The sequence below is a fragment of the Solanum lycopersicum genome, chromosome 10, assembly GCF_036512215.1.
Source record: "Solanum lycopersicum chromosome 10, SLM_r2.1".
NCBI lineage: Eukaryota > Viridiplantae > Streptophyta > Magnoliopsida > Solanales > Solanaceae > Solanum > Solanum lycopersicum.
Window position 1 is genome coordinate 48999209 of NC_090809.1, and position 16055 is coordinate 49015263.

Here is a 16055-nt window from a genome sequence, read left to right on the forward strand (position 1 = left end):
AATGAAGACGTAAAAACTAGTATTACTATTCAAATTTTTGAAGATCCATCTGTTTTATCATCACTCTGTCCATCACCACCAGCGGAAACAGGAGTTGTGTCAGTTTTTCCATTGCCACCGGAAGAAGTAGTCAAATTTAATATGCCTGTAGGTTTCAAATTTTCAGGATCAAACTTATACGCCATTCGTGTACCATTTTCACCCTGGTCCAACTTGCCGCACCTGATTTACCGTGGTCATATTTTACAGTAGTACCATAGTGACCAATATTTGCATGACGCCATTAGAGTACTCCACTTTAGAATTCAAAACTTTAAACGAAAGTTTATGAGTTTGTTTAATCAATTTATACAAAGTAAGATTAGTATCATGGATCAGTTTGAAGCTTTGAATGCGATAAGGCATTGAGTGCCGATCATGGACTGCTAAATTGGGTTAATTCCCCATGAAATTCAGTCATCAGAAGAAGGCAAAGGTGCAACAAAAGAAATTGAAAGAGTTGAATTGTAAGTCCAGTGAAGAGATGATTTCGGAGAAGGGAGATTGGTGCAGTCGGCGAAGTGAGTAATACTGTAGATCGACACCGGAGAAGACGAGCAATTGTTTGATATTGCAGGAGAAATCAGGAGTAATGCGATAAGGAAGATGAAATGAACATGGAGAAGAGAGGTCATTTTTGTAGTTCCTCCTCTTCTTCGTTGTCATCATTCTCTTCTTGATTTTCATCGTTTTCTCCATCTTCATCTCCTCTTGATTCTTGATTTCCACTTTCATTTTGTTCAGAACTTTGATGATTCACGCTATCCAGATTTTGTATTTTGTCTCTATTCTACTTTTTTCATTGTCATTTTCTCCATCTTTGTGTTTTCTTTTTCTTTCTTCCTCAGTTTTTTTCTATTTTTCGTTAGTACGTCCATTTTCTCCTGAAGCTAACAATTTTTTCTAATTCTTTTTTGCAGAGAAAATCAGAGTTGGGATGAAAGTTGGGTTGTTTAAAACGGGTGGGCCTTATTTGGGTGGGTATATGAATTGTTTAATTAGTTAAATTAATTATTAGAGTGACCAATAAAATAGTGACACATCATTAATGTATTTGGATTGTTTAAGATAAGGGCAAAATAAAGTCAAAAGGTTGACGTCAAGGCATTTTAGGGCCAAAAGGTAGAATAAGGATAATTTTGTACCAATTCACATAGTTGAAGGGTATTTTAGGCCCTTTTCCGTTTCGCTTTTAATTAGTGAATCTTAAAGAATTGAAGAGACCAACAAGAAGAAACTCAAAAAAATAAATTTGAGCAAACATCATAAGGATGCACTACAACTGTACTAGAGGAAAAGAAGGAAAAAGAAAGAGAAGTAGAGGAAAAAATAAAAAAATTATGCAGTGTTCGTCCCTATAATAAAATTGCGCACTGTTCATCCCTTGTTGTTGTCTATATATATAATATTGATTGAAAAATTGAATAGATATATTTTAATTCAATAAAAATGAAAGTGTGATTAAAATTTTAAAACGGATATTTAAATAAATTCTATCAATAAAATAATCTTCATATTAAAAGTATATTGATACTTGATATTTTTTTTAATTTGACATTTAAAAGCATTTTTTTAAAAAGATTAGTCAAACACAATCTGCTTATCAAAAGTAATTTTTCAAATCAATTAGCCAAATATAAATTGTAGTTTTTTTTCAAAAGCATTTTTCTAAAAAGCTATTTTTATATTAAAAAGGGTGTTTCTAGAAGAAAAAAGATTTTAGTAGCATTGTTAACCAGACTTTAAAATGAACCTACTACAACTTTAAACTTATAAATAAAAAATATGCAACTTAGATGGGACTAACTATATCTATTGAGGGACTGGCCCAATCCAATTAAAAATAATTCAACCAGGATAATTCGAGGTTTGGGTTGGTTATCAAGTTGTGGGACTAGTTTCAACTAATTCAAGTTCAGACGGGTTTTAACTAGCCTGTGTAGGGCTAGGCTATATTTTGTGAGTATGGGTTGTTTATTATAAAACAGATATATTTTTAAAATAAACTAAAAATTACATAATATCTTAAATAAAAATGTAACATACATCAACATTGCACCGGGTAAATATGGGTACCCTATTAAATCATTAACGTGACATAATCGATTCTAGGCCATTAGTTGAGAAATTTAAACCATGCATAATAGGTCTGGAACAACCCAACCCAAGTCGAGAGCCTTCTACATTGGCCAGTGGATCTGATTTAAAATCGATTATGAACCAGCCCAGCTCATTTAGCAAGCTTAGAATTACTTGTATGAACTCTATTATTAATTAGTTCGACATCAAATTCGGATCTAAATCACTTTGATAAAATGAGATTACGAATTACAAAGTTAATATATGAGAAATAATGTTTTGTCTTTTTCAAACTTTTTTAGTTTTGTTTTTCAAAGAGATTTTTATTTTTTTTAATGATATAATCAGTCTTCTTTGGAAATTTTCAAAAATTTATATTTTTGTGATGATTGCTTTTGCATGATTTCTTCTTATCACTTTTGAGCCTCATTGAAGCTTTTGGGAAATAGTTGCTTGTTATTCCGACAGATTCTCTTTTTCCTTTTCCCTGAAGCATTGTTCTATTTGAGAAATAAAGATTAAGACTTGTATTTTTTTGTTAAATTTCACTCTCTATGCAACTTAGTATCTTGTAAACGTGACAACAGATCTTGAGATGTGTGTATATATATATATACATAATATTGTTAATTATATGAAGTAATTATAAATGAGGGCCTTCATTGTTGTAAGCCCCAATTATTTTTTTCCTCAAAATTAAGTTGATTGAATATTGAATCACATATAGATATTAAGATGTGTATTAGAAACAAACCGTCTTAATCTATTTATGATGATGTTGTATTAAAATTTTTGAATATTAAATATAAAAATTACTCATTTTTTGATATTGTTGTAAAACTACAGCAAAATAAGACGAGGAATATAAAAGATAAAGCAATAGAAATAGGGAGACAAAAGATGAGAGCTAGCATTTCATATTCTTCAAAATATTCATCAAATCTTCAAGTGTATAGAATATGAAGTCTTATGCCTCTATTTATAGTGTTACATAGAGGCATACAAAAGGTTAGTCATAAACATGACATTGACATGAATATAATGGGGAGGTTATGAAAGTAAGAGGTTACAAGAGTAACACTTATAAAGTTGGAGGTTATGTTTTTCATAATGGAGGAGATTATGTAGTAACTTTCTGGTGTAGTGGACATCCACATTATGTTGTTTTATAACATTCCCCCTTGGATATCCATAGATAATATGCCTCGTTTAAACCTTACTAGGAAAAAACTCCATGGGGAAAAAATCCTAGTAAAGGAAAAGAGTACACATATTTTTTGATACACTTTGAATGTTGCCTCATTAAAAACCTTAAAAGGAAAACCCATTTTGCATAAAACTATAATTAAGGAAAATAGTACAACGTGTATCTTTTTGTCCTCCTGATAAAATTTTTACTTAATATATCAAGAACATTGCATTCCAATTATGTATCACAACTTCTCAAATATTGTCAGTCTTTTGTGAATAAGTTTACAAGATTATCATTTGAGTGGATCTTGAACGTCTATCTCACCATTTTCTTTGTCCGATCTCTTTTGATTGTATCCTCCCTTCAATTGAGCTATATATTATTATCGTATATAGTGGCTGAAAAATGATATATTTTCTGCATATGATAGATAATGATTCCAACCAAACACACCCTATCTTACTTCATAGATCAATGTTATTTCTGCATGATTTGATAAGTGGTTACCGACGTTTGTTCAATGCCAAAATATTGTTGTGCCTCTATATGTAAACAAATAGCTCATTTGCGATCGAGCTTTGTTCAGATCAAATAAATATTATGCATCTACATAATCAAATCATTTCTGACTCATAAGATATTGATAAATTTTATTGAAGCTCGTCTTTTCTTCTCAAAGAAAATCACACATCTTCTAGCATTTACACAACCAGCAATTTGTAAGTGCACCAATTGCACTAATACATGACATTTTAAATCATTTTCATAAGGTTGAAAAGATTCTTTCTTTGTGTTAAGCAAACTCAAAACCCTTGGTTACTGATACGCTCAAACTTACTTCTCAAATAAGAAGTAAAGCGGTCGTATCAAGTAAAGAACCCAACTAATGAGGTTGGGATCGTTCCCCTGAGGAAAATAGTTCAAACCTAACTTTAATCTATTATTACTATTATTTAGTCAATTATTTCCTTAGAAAATAAAAGACAATAAAAGGGGGGAGGGGGTTATTTCTAAATGAATGAAAATAACTAACTAAATTAAAGTAAACACTAACAGATTCAAATATTGGAGTTTAATCAATTAATAAAAGTAACTAGGGTTTAAGTGTTCCCCACAGGTTCCTAACTTGATAATTCTAATCATAACAATTCTTTCCTAGTATCATGCATGCAAACTGATAAGTTATGTATTTCTAAATCCTTGGTCCGGCATCTAGAAAATTTCACTTCGCACCTTGGTCCGGCTACACGTTATGTTATACTAACCCTTACCTTTACCTCATATTAAACATTGTATTCGATATTTGACAAAGTTATTACCTCGTACCAATCAATACTAGCCTATTAGATAGTATACACTAAATCTCTGTTGATAATTCTTTTTCTATTATTTACTTCCTTGGTTCGGAAAATAGCATTAAGGCAAGTTCAAACGTTGGTCATCCGTTAAAAAAAATTCTAAACGAAAGAAATATCAATGCATGCAAGACACTATTCTAGAATTGTTATTTTAGTTAGATTTTACCTCATTATTCACCCATGGTTCCCACAACCCTAGTTATGGAGTTTAGTTATAGTCATAATCACAATATTCATATATGTAATATAAAAATTCATGCACTTACTTCAATGAGAAAGAACAAAATCCAGAAGTTCACTTGATTAATTAACAAATGGACTAACAATCAATTCCAGAAAAAGTGTCTCAATTACAGAAATTAATCGAGGACTAAAGATTCTCCAAAAGTCTAACAATTAAAAAGTCTACTAACAAAGAGTCTAACTCCAAAAACGAGATTTTTTCATCTATTTATAAAAAAACAAAAACCTAATAAAAGAAGGACTCTAATTACTGAAAATCTGTCAAAACGTGTCCGAGTCGACGGACCTCGTGACGGACCTTCATGGCCTCCATCATCTTATACTTTACAAATCCTTCTGCTGCTTTCTTCATTACCCTCGTCTAACAGGTATGACGGACCGTTCCAAACACGACGGTCCGTCGAGGGTTTCCGTTCCATAACACTTAAACTTCTTGGAATTTGGGTGCTGGACTACAATTTGATCATCACGACGAACCAGCAGGACAGATCGCCGTGGCTATGACGATCCATCATGAACTTCGTAATCCCACACTTAGGTCAGACTTTCCCATCTTCCTTCAGCAGCTTCACTACGATTCTACCTACGGACCGTCACAAGTTCCGTAGGTGGTAACTTTTCTGCATTTTTTGCTCAAAAACTTCCGCGTTCATCTTTAGACAGATTTTCTTCAAATAAAGAGAAACTTACATAAAAATCAATACAAAAAGGCTTTTGGACACACACTAATCTTAAGGAAAAAACATTAAAAATACCGTGAAACCACGGTACATTAGTTACTTATTGGAATTGCTTTAAGACCTTTTAAATCCTTCAAGGATTTTCACATAACCTTAAATGTCTAGTTAGACGTAATAATCAATCATTATATATATTCAAGTATTTCATCCATTGCCAGAGTGAAAGAAGTCTTATTGCATCCACTACTAGAGAATATATGTCCAGTTAATAATGTCAAGATTTTTGTAAAAACTCCTTATGCCCCGAGGCACAAACCGTACATTATATCTTACAGTAATACTTTCGCTCATTGATTCATTTGTACCCCACTGACATATATTATGATTTATGAACTATAAGTTCAAAAACATAACTTTTCTAAGTGAAATAAAATATACATGAATAGTGCATTTTATTTGGCTAATTATTTATTTGTTCACAATATATGACAAGTTCAAATTTAAGATTCACGTAATCATTTATAGCATTGGATGCTACTTCATATCAAATACACCCTCGATGATCATTTTGATATCGATTCCAATACGACATAACTTATCGAGATATCTTCATTTTTTATCATCTTCAGGTACCTGAACCTTTGCCAAGGTTTTATGAAGTGTTACGTGATAGTGCTCTTTCAAAACACTTGCTCATTATCAGGTACACTTTGATAATTTCTTCTCTCCTTCCTCAAGGAATTTTACGCTCGAAATCGATTGAACTATCACGCTTCTGGTGTACCATAGACTTTGTCCTCCAAGGACTATTTATTCGAGCATTTGCAGCTTAATCAAAATATTGAGTCAGCAAATGCATTTGACAAATTATTTGCTACATTTTGCATATGAATTATCTCTTGAACTTCAAGTTCACTTTTTTAACAAGGATCAAGATAATTCATCTCACACATAATCTCAGCTGCTAAATATGTCTTCCTCTAATTTTATGATATATAACATTTACCCCTAACCTCATTTGGGGATCCATCTTTGTGCGTTGTGGAGTAATAAAATCTATATGCCCACATCACATTTTTAGATGGAAATTATTTGGTTCCTGATCATGAACCAATTGTGATGGGAGAACCTTGTTGACTTGATGCATACATGTTAAATAAACTCATCTCATATCAAATTTTATTTGAGAGATTTTTTCTCATAATCAATGGTCTAGCTATAATTGGAGGCAAACAATATTTGTTAAACCAACCAACATTATCAACGTGACTTTATAGTTTGGAACTGTGCTCTTTATATAATAATTCGAGCAAATAACTTTACAAAAATTAATTTGTAAGTTGATACAAATGCACATGTGATCATACCGTAGATTCATCTATTAAATCATAATAGTAAAGGGTCCACATGACAGGTGAACGAGCCCATATTCACCTTTTTATATGTTTCAAATAATTATAGGGGATACAATCCCAACCTTAGCTGGTACAATAATCATTTTATCACGAGAACAAACTAAAAAAGAGAATTCTTGAAGAATATTTTATTTCTTCAATATATATTTGCATCACATTTGAATCGGAATGGCAACCGATTATACCAACTGATATTTATTCAAGTAAGCTTCTAGTTTACTTTTGCATGTGCTTCCATCACCATGCCCATATTTGTATACCACAAACAACGGGAAAAAAAGGATAATCTCATACGTAAATATTTATTATCCACTTTGATTGTATTAATTTGAAGATATTAAATCTTTCCATGATTTCTAGTCTCAATATAATATTTTTTTGAATTCTTCTGAAACTAAAAAGGTTTCTTTTGAGACTTACTACAACCCAATATTATGATTAATTTCATTTCTCCAACTAGTAACAAATTAGCCCATTCAGAACTATCACTTAATTTGGTGTACTACCACAATTTTCACAACTCCATCCTTATGGTAACGATCTCCTTCAATGAGAAAATTATTATTATTGTCATGGTTAAAATTATTACATTCAAGACTTATTTTTGATAACTAATGACAAATTTGTGTTGCCATTCAACAACATTTATTTTGATCATGGCCACAACCTTTACAGAAAAGATTTATTTCTTTCTTTTGTCCTCCAATAGTTCATTATAAAAAATACCATAATATTTGGTGTAGTACTCAAAGTATATATATGACCAAAATGACCATTTATGTTAAAATATTTTCTTTCAATCTCTCAAACCTCCCGTCGAGGTGAGATGTGACATTCATCCAACAAAACATGAACATGTTCTTATCCATACAAACACAAGTCACATTTTCTTCAAGAAATGGACCATAACCATTTGTACATGTTCCATAAGTTTTTATTAGAAACTCATTGCAATGTTTTGGCATTACGTGACTCACCTCAACTTCACTTTAAGAGGTCAAATGTACCAAATGTACCACCACTTTGTATTTATTTATTTTGATGAAGGATTTTAAAAAAACTTTTTAAATTGGGTTGCACCTACAACAATGTGCCCAACTTCTCATACCACATTGACAGATTTGAAGGAACATCTTAAGAACCCATAATGTTCTTCCTTTTAATTACCACAATGATGATCATTAACATTTTACCATATCCATGATCATACATTCAACCACTTGTCATTTTTCAGACAAATTAATACACTGCTACCACATTCACATAAGAGAATTGAGCAAATTAATTGGGTAAATTTCATGACTTTCAGTCAAAAGTATAAAATTTTATGTTAGTCATCATCATATCATCACTATAGTGCATTAGGACTTAAACCCAATGTCTTACCTGTATAAAGACACCTTTGGTCATAAATCAATGGGACTTGAGCCCAACTTCTTATTATCATGGTGCATCGAGATTTTACTCGATGTCTTACCCACTTGGTGCAGTGAAACTTGAATTCACCGTCTTACCCTCAACCAATGTCTTATAAACCAAATACATTACCAAAAATAAATAAATATTAAATATCATAAATATAAGTTGAATTTGACTTAAATTGAATAAAAATGAACAAAACTATTAGTTAAAACAACATGTAAGAATCATAACTCCCAAGTAAAATAAATTAAAATATTGTACTTCACACTATTGTTGTGAAGAATATCATAATTTACTTATAACCATTATTAAATAACCACAAGACAAACTTTGTTAGTACAAATAATATATAAAATATGAAGTATACCTTGCATGAAGAATTACTAGGATAATTCATTAAAAAATCAAGAAATACCTACCATTGATTCTTGACGGAGAATGAGCAATTCGTGCATACCTACCATTGATTCTTGACGGAGAATGAGCAATTCGTGCTGATAACATGCTTTAAAACTAAGGGAAAATGCACAAGTACCCCCGTCAACCTATGCCCAAAATCCTAGAGACACACTTATACTATACTAAGGTCCTATTACCCCCTGAACTTATCTTATAAGTAATTTTCTACTCCTTTTCGGCCTAAGTGACACTAGCTTAAAAAAGAAAGTCCATCAGCGTTGGGCCCACAAGATAGTGCCGCATAGGTCAAAAAGGGGTAGAAAATTAAAATAAAATAAGTTCGGGGGGGGGGGGGTAATAGGACCTTAGTATAGTATAAGTGTGTCTCTGAGATTTCGGGTATAGGTTCAGGGGGTACTTGTACATTATCCCTAAAACTAAAGCAAAATAAGATAAGGAACATAAAAGATATAACAATATAAATAGGGTGACAAAAGATGAGAGCACTTCATATTCTTCAAAATATTCATCAAATCTTCAAGAGTATACAATATTAAGTCTTATGCCTCTATTTATAGTGTAACATAGAGGCATACAAAATGTTAGTCATAAACATGACATTAACATGAATATAATGGGGAGGCTATGAAAGTGAAAGGTTACAAAAAGTGATGGTTATAAAGTCGGAGGTTATGGAGGTTATGTTTATCTTCATAATAGAGGAGGTTATGAAGTAAAATCTTGGTGTTGTGGACATCCACATTATATTATTTTATAACAGACATATAAATGTATAAATTTTTATCTTTATCAGAGTATTAACAAATATAAAGCTAGATATATACAAATTACTCAAATATTGTATCAACTTTTTAAAAATATATAGAAACTAGTAAATTTCATCGCGCTTCATTAAATACGTTATTAATAGACACTTTAATCTATTTCGAATATATTTAAAAAAAAATAGTCACGATTATTGTTTCCACAAACTAAAGATCACCTTCTATTTTTGGGATAATGCACAAGTAACCTGTTAACCTATGCCCGAAATCTCAGAGACACACTTATAATATGCTAAGGTCCTATTATCCCCCAGAACTTATTTTATTAATAATTTTTTACCCCTTTTCGGCCTATGTGACACTATCTTGTAGGCCGAACACTGATTGACTTTTTTTTCAAGTTAGTTCCACGTAGGGCAAAAAGGGGTAGAAAATTATTTATAAAATAAGTTCAGGGGGTAATAGGACCTTAATATAGTATAAGTGTGTCTCTGGGATTTCGGGCATAGATTGAGGGGGTATTTGTGCATTTTCCCTCTATTTTTTTCTACAAAATTATCTGAAACATAAAAAAATAGGAAAAAATTTTAAAATGTCAATATTTTGACATTTAATAGTACTCATTGTCAATACTTTTAATATTTAGTAAAAACATAAAAAAACAAACAATTGTTAAAAACAAAAATGAGAAATTAAGGGGAGAGAAAAATATTAAAAAGATACAATTGCTTAAAAGTCTTATCAGTTACAAAAATTCAAAAACAAATAACTAATTGACAATTTATCAAAATACACCAACTTCCATCTCTTTTTTCTTCTTTCACGATGTTCTAAAAAACATGCTTATCACCATTGTTCTAAAAATGCAATATTCAATTTTTTTTTGAAGCAGGTTATTCTACTAAGGCATATTTTGACGTTATGAATTATAATTTATCTTTAAAAATGTATAAAATTTTATGAAGTTATTTGGCTATCATGTTAAAGTTATGTATTTCCTTTTTTAAAAATTCCAGTATTCAGAATACAATACTCACGTATTCATAATATAGGTATTCGTCCATCTTACATATGTACTTTATTTTGCTTATTTTAAATATCACTTTGTATATTATAGTTTGTATTCAGATTCGATTTCGTATTTGTACTAATGTATACCATAAAATTTGTATTTAGATTTGATTTCGTATTTATTCTCAACTATATCATAAAGTTTTGTATTTATATTTTGATTTCGTATTCATTTCCAACTATAAATAGCCAAAATACAGTTTGTTGATGTATTCATTACATGTGTATTCATCCCAATTCCATCAGTCAAACAGTTTCGTATTTTATTTTGCTCATTATATGTTTATACCAACTAGTTTATTTTTGATTTCGTATTCATTCACAATTTTGAATAATACAGGCTTGTATTTAGATTATCACTTTGTAAACATAAATTTGACCACAAACCACATAACATTCAAAATACTTTCAAATACTTTTGCGAAACAACTGAATACCTAAATGCTAATATGGATAATACTAAATTTGAAATATAAAAACAAATCACAAAAAAAGAACGATAAAAATTATTTTAAATACTAAAAATCTCAAATACATAAATATTTGATGAGTAAGTTAACAAACTCACATAAAAATTAAGAAAAATGACGAAAAATCCTCAAAACATACGGTCCAAAAATTCAACATAATGTGTGATTTTGAAAATAAAATCTCGCAAAATAATGATGAATTCAAGTGTACATTTATCAATTGAGAGATTTCTTGATTAATTGATAGATCTGAACAAATTGTTACGAACTTGAATAATTAGTTCTTCTTCAACATGAAGATAATAATGATGAACTTTTGATGAAAGAAAAAAAAAAGGTGAATGATAGAGCTAGTAAAAGCTAAAAAGTTGATGAAAGAGAAAAAAAATTGAAAAGTAAAAGATGATAAATAAATTCAATGGTACTAAAGCAGGAAGAAGTGTAAATAGGTAATAGAGGTAAAATTTGATTCAAAGTTGAACTGTTTTGAGAAATTAAATTTAAATTCAAATTATTTTCTAAAATATTGACATTTTGACATTTTCAATAATTATTTTAAAGTGCAGATGTTTTTATTAATTAAGTTAGGAATTGTGACTAGTTTGATAATTTTTCCAAAAAAATAATTGTAATTTCAAAATTCAAGAAAAACTTCACCTGCATTTTTATATTAAATAAAAAAAAGTAAAATAAACAACAATAAGGACACAACAATAAAAGGCCTAAATTAAAATTTGCTAAATATATTATGTGTTAGACGAAAGCATGATTTTACTATTATCAGTGATCATGTTGGTTGCAGATGGCTTATAAATTATCAATTTTCATATTACAATGTATTTTTTAGAGAAAATTAGTATTGTTAATTAATATTTTTTCTAAGGAAGAAATATGAATTCACATGTTTTTTTTTTTATCAGGCCATGAGCAATTGGTAAAAAAAATACGAATAGAAACATCATTTTGTTTTATGCTTCTTATTAGTAAAACATTTCATTTATAAGAATTAGTCATCTTAATATTAGAAATTAAATTTAGAAGTTGTGTTGAAAGAGAAATAATTTTGTTGCCAGAGTAACTTCCTTAATCATAATTAAGCCAAAGCTATTCATACATTCTTATTTGAAACACTACAAGTACTCATACAATTGATCAAAATTTAATTAACAGTTATGAAATTAGAATTTTTATCTTTCGTAAATAACATATTAATAGAAAATGATAATTTATTATTTTATACTTATTACATTTTTTGTTATGATATTAACTCATTATAATATGAGAAATGCAATGTTTTAAATTTTTAAGGATAATGAGATATACATCCGCCCAACTACTTGCTCTAAAATCTCAAAAGAAAATTTAAAATCGTGACACTCAATCACAAAATGTTTTGATCGTATAAAATGATTGATCGTATAAAATGATACCAAACACATATGTAATATACTAATATCATATCGATATAGATAAAAAAGAATCTGTCATATAGAGTATGAAACATTATGAACTTGTGTGTGACTAGTTAAAACCATTTCATTATCATCGGGGTCCTACTAGGAAATTTCTATTTGTGATGTCCGGCTACGTAAGTAGGGGTGTGCATAAATCAAATCGATCGATAAATTGAATCGAAATTTTTTTATTGGTTATTATTATGTGAAAATTAGGTATATAACATTTTTTATATTAATATTCTCAAATTATAGCATTAGATGTTGTCTTTCAATATATAACATTTAATATATCAAGTTATAGCATATTATTATAAATTAAAGGTTAATTTTAAATGATTTAAAACATTTATTTTAAAAATAAAAAAAAAGAAATAAAGAAAAATATCGGATCAGTTTTTAAATGGAAAATATCATGTTTTATTATTTAAAATAATTACATTTAATAAATATAATAATTGATTAGCGCCAATTAAGGATTTTTTAAAAAAAAATTCAGAATTAATTAGTTAGCTTAAAAAACTTAATTTAGTTGAAATCAAATTAAATTGTGATTTGATTCCTAATAACGCTATTATTTCAATTGCTTGTGGGAGAAATTCCAACTATTATCAAGAAACGTATTAATGTGTCTCTACGCTAAACAAGTTTTTCTTTGAATTCCTTATATTTTTATCATTCTTATTCAGTTTTTCTAACATGTTACACCTAGAATATACTTTGGATCGTGACACATAAGTCCTTTAATAAATGAATTAATGTGAGGTTTGATTTTTTTCAAAATATATGTATAAATTGATTAGTTTGACCTTTATTTGTCATACTTCTTTTTTTTTTTAATCAAAGCAACGGAAGGATTTCCATCAGCTCTTAAGTGTGCAGATATTTTGTTAGGTTTCTCTTTACAAAAGAGAAATATTGCTTCTTTGGTTTATAATCTAAAGAGGAAGAAGAGCAAGACCTACGTTAGTTTATCATTAATGGTTTTAAAAAACATATAAATTGTTTCCTTGTTGGGTCATATATTTATACTATCATTTCGACTTTAAAACAAATGAGTATCTTTTTTTCAAATTTTGCAATTTTTTTTAGTTTAAACACCACCAATAAAAGTGGTGCGAGTGCACCAAATGTGCCACATAGACAATGTTTACTAAAATTGACTCAATTTATGTCATGTTAAAACAAATCTGTAATTTAGAATGTCATTTTTACTTGAAAATATATTATTTTTATTTTCAAATTTCTTAATAATTATGTCCAAATGTAACTAGTGAAAATTGTACACGTGTATTTGACGTGTCAAATAGAGATTATCATAATCTTACAAATATTGACTCAATATATAATGTTCATAACCAACTTTAATTTTTAAATATCATTTTTCAACTAAAAATTGGTATTATTATGTTTTATTTTCTTACAGATTTCTTAATTTTTATGTACAAATTAAACTATTAATAAAGGGATAATGCTCAAGTACCCCCTCAACCTATGCCCGAAATTCTAGAGACACACTTATACTATATTAATGTCCTATTACCCCCCTGAACTTATTTTATAAGTAATTTTCTACCCCTTTTTAGCCTACGTGGCACTAGTTTGAAAAAAAAAGTCAACCATCATTGGGCCCACAAGATAGTGCCACGTAGATCGAAAAGGGGTAAAAAATTATTAATAAAATAAGTTAAGGGGGATAATAGGACATTAGTATAGTACAAGTGTTTCTGAGATTTCGGGCATAGGTTGAGGGGTACTTGGACATTATCCCATTAATAAAAGTGCAAGTCCATAGAGTGTGACATATACAGAAAATCGTGATCATATTTAATATTGACTCAATTTATATTATTTTCAAACACAACTCTAACTTTTTACAATCATTTTCTCATATTGTCAAATTTCACATTTTTTATACAACACAATTGTTGATTGAATTGGTACACGTGTATCACTAGTAGAGATTATTATAATCTATTGATATTAATTTTTTTGGAAAGCTTTGCTATTTAAACGAAATAAAAAAATATATTTTGACTCAACAAAGAGATTTGCTTGCGCTCACTTTGCTCTTTCCTTTATTTTTAGACGGTACTAATTTTTTCTCCTTCGTTGTTTTCTTTTTAATTTTTAATCCTCCTCATGTGTGTATATATTGAAAATCTCTATATTTTGCTTGTATGTTTTCTGTTTTTCATATGGTATCAATCTTTTTGTTAATTGTAGATCTCAATTGTTAATAGCCTTGATCTGGAAAAAAATAGGGTTAAGTAAAAAAGATTAATGTTAATAACTGATTTGAGTGATGAAACATGAATGGATCGATTCGATTGACAACATCTATTATTTCTGTTTCGATTGATAAATGTAGATCCTTGCCTAGATATATATTATTATTTTTTGTCATTTTAATATACTTTAGTCAAGTTCAGCTGTAACATTGGCAAAGAAAAACCAAAGGAAAGGACTTATCAGGAAATAACTACCACAGAAGAATGACAGTCTGGTAAACTTTTTGTTCACAAAGTTTTTAGGGTTATTTTGTTTTTGTAGTGTTGTTTTGTTTGAATATACATATTAGGGCTATAAAGTTGAGGAAATAATGGCTTAATTAAAGCTTGATTTTTTGATGTTATGTTGAGCTAGTACAAATACAATTTTAGATGAATAACATGTTTTTCATGATCACACAAGTAATCTACTTTGAAATTAGAGAAATTGTTTTGACAGTAATTACACAGATCACATGATATGAATGTTGTTTAACGGTAATTATCCCACAAAACGAACAATGTTATCTTCAAAGGTTTTATGAAAATTTTCATTATGTCTTAAGAATCCATTGACCTAGTTTATAACTTACAATTCTTTAAAAGTTTTTACTCAAGTTTTAGCTTGGTCATGCATAACATGTTTAAATACTCATGTGATCATGTTTATGTCTTTTATGTATTTCTCCTTACTTAATATATTCCACGTACTAATGTATAGTTGTATCAATATTGTTTTATAATATAGGATTATCCACTTCTTCCGCTTGTGGCTAGCTTGGGTTGCTACTTTACTATTGGGTTGGTGAGTCTTCGTACATTCGAGGGCAAGGTCATGAAGACTTTTATTACTTTTGTTGTTTTTCTTTGAGTCATTGTATATGGTGTATGGGTTATGTCCCAACCGCTCTTATGTTGGTGTAGAATGGCTTGTCCAGACATAGTTATGATTCTGCCTTTATTTTTTAAAACTTATTTTTATAATATGAGAAGATTTTTACCTATTGAGTCTATCTTTTGTTGTAATACCTTATGCATTATATATGTCAAATGGCTTGTGTCGGGACTCTTGTCGTCTTATATGTCATGTCATGTAAGAGTTAATGTTTCAATTAATTTTGAAACAAAATTCATCCGTTAAAAATTCTGAAAGAACAAAATACATGAATGTGAGTTGT